This window comes from Hylobates moloch, unplaced genomic scaffold (assembly GCF_009828535.3).
Source record: "Hylobates moloch isolate HMO894 unplaced genomic scaffold, HMol_V3 SCAFFOLD_15, whole genome shotgun sequence".
Taxonomy (NCBI): Eukaryota; Metazoa; Chordata; class Mammalia; order Primates; family Hylobatidae; genus Hylobates; species Hylobates moloch.
Genome location: NW_026652290.1, coordinates 20,629,855 through 20,632,197, shown reverse-complemented (window position 1 = coordinate 20,632,197; position 2,343 = coordinate 20,629,855). Strand labels below are relative to the sequence as shown.

Genomic DNA, 2,343 nt, shown 5'->3' with positions numbered 1-2,343 from the left:
TTTAGTAAGTGCACTGAGAAATCGATTTGCCACCTAATCTTTTCTCTAGCAGTAAACCATTATTCAAAATGTGGCAGGGACTCTGGCACTTGCCTCAGAAATGAGAACTGTCAGTAAAATAGTTATTTATGTTTAGTAAAAATCAATGTAGTTTGAAGCTCTCTGAAGAGAATTACAGGTGGATTAAAAGTCAATTATAAGAATCAGAATCTTCACTAACGTAACGTTCTCCAGACTTTGGTATTCTTTTCTTATCTTCATATTTACATACATTTTTATTCCTCTATACTTTCTCTTATGATTGTTGATGTCTTGTATAGGTTACTCCATTTTGTAGAAAGATTAATTAAACACTTCATTTTTGGGAGAATCTCAAGCTCAAGTTCAGACCAAGATAGCATATCATACTCCTGTGATATTTGGAACTTATCTTCAAAATAGGAAGGAAAGGTAAAGTTATCCTTTCAATGTTGGCATAACCTATTATGATAAATAACTGTTTTTTCACTTCTAAGGTTGGTTTTTAGTAAGTCAATTTGCAGATAATATGTTTTATTTAGCTTTGTTTTACTTTTAGATATATTTCACTGTAGGTTCTTAACCTTGAGGAAAATATTAAGTTGTCTGAAGTCAGAAAAACTACAAGAGCCTGAGATATGAATTCTAATGAAGTGATTCATTAAAGCAGTTCTCCAAAGAAAGAGGAAAGGTGAAAGCTAAGTAAGCATGTAGACTTCCCTCAGCCTGCTCGTGTGGTGAAACTCTGGAGCATGACTTATTTTCATGGAGTTAGTCTTCTCTTTGAGTCAAAAAGACTCCCTTTCTACTCCCAAGTTAATTAATCAATCACTGGCTGTGTACTATAGGTCATAATTGCCCAAGAATGATTTTTTGAAGAAGGGTAGCTGTTAACTGCTAGTATGCAACACCCATGGGGTCTAGAGGATGGGTGCACCAGCAGGATGAAAGGGAGTCTAAATGGGCCATCAAGAGAAAGCATTAGAGAGATTTAGAAGAAAATTAACTAATAAACATATATATTTACATTAATTATGTATATATAATAAAAATATTTGATGCCTATAGTCCAATTACAGTATGAAGCTTTATTTTTGCCTAATTACCATTTTGATTTAAATTTATCTGAATCAGAATGTTTATAGACTAGATGTGACCAGGCACTGCTTTCTAAATTCCTTTAGTATTATACTCATTTACCCCACACATTTTTGTCTTAGCCCCCTTGGATCCTGAAGGCATCTGAATCTGCCGAATAGAGTATGGTTGTATTGGAGCAACTTAATTGCAACAGCCTATGATGATTATCTCAAAACTAGGATAGGGCGAGGCTAGGGCTAGGATAGTTATCTCAAAACTATTCAATCTTCAGTCACCTCTTTGTGCTACCACTTTTCAAATCTTCAGTTTTACATCATAAAATCAGTATTAAAGAGCTGCAAGGGCTTAAAACTACCTAATTTTATAAATAAAATAAGTTATAAACAGTGCTTAACACATGATGAATGAATATATAAAATGGATATATATTTGTATATATCATTATTGTTGTTAATTTTGCTAATCTTGTCTTTATTTTTATCCAAGCAGCCTAAGACAAAACTAAAGCATAGAAAGAAGTTATTGGCCTAGAATTTTTCAAGCAGTGAGAAAAGAATCAGGACTTGATTAACAAATCAACACATTCAACTAGATCAACAAACTGAACCTGATCACCAAGATACATTTTCTTTTCTACAATTTCTAGTGTGAGTCCTTACAATCAATACTTTTTCTGTTCTACAACTGAAATTTTTCCAAGACTAGAGCTGAAAGAATACCCACTTTCAGAGCTCTCCTCTGCATTGAAAGCCATGAGGCCTAATCATTCTCTGTGATTCTTAATGCTTGGCCTAGAATAGAACTGTCCTTGCTGCATTCCTCCAAGTACTAGGTTCTGCTCATTGTCTTAATGGCAAAAATGCTTTTTCCATTCCCTTAAATTTCTATTAATAAATGCTCTCCTCAGTCATTGCCTATGATTATGTGCTGTGGTGAAAGAATGCCATTAGAGGAATGAGCAAGTGAAGTGCTGGTGAAAGTGGGCATCTACTAATGGTAACAGCTGAGTATATTGCCCTTTTTGATGCAAGTGTTTTCAAGACCTGTTAACTAGTGGCCTAAATAAGCAGACAACAGTTGTAGATTTGTCTACTTTACTTTCCTTCAAATTTGAAAATTTCTTTGAATCTCACCCATTGATCTCCCTTGTGCCTTGATTTCAGTTGACACAACATCATGTTCTCTTTTCCAATTTCCAGAGCATTAATTCCTTTTCATTCTCTC

The 2,343-nt window shown here is 34.2% G+C and overlaps 1 long non-coding RNA gene across 1 annotated transcript; it reads left to right on the top strand.

Annotated features, from left to right (window-relative positions):
- Positions 1–318: 318 nt before the first annotated feature.
- Positions 319–2,031, top strand: LOC131381375 (uncharacterized). The gene is made up of 2 exons (XR_009210077.1): positions 319–450; positions 1,609–2,031. It is a non-coding gene; the product is annotated as an uncharacterized LOC131381375 (long non-coding RNA).
- Positions 2,032–2,343: the final 312 nt, after the last annotated feature.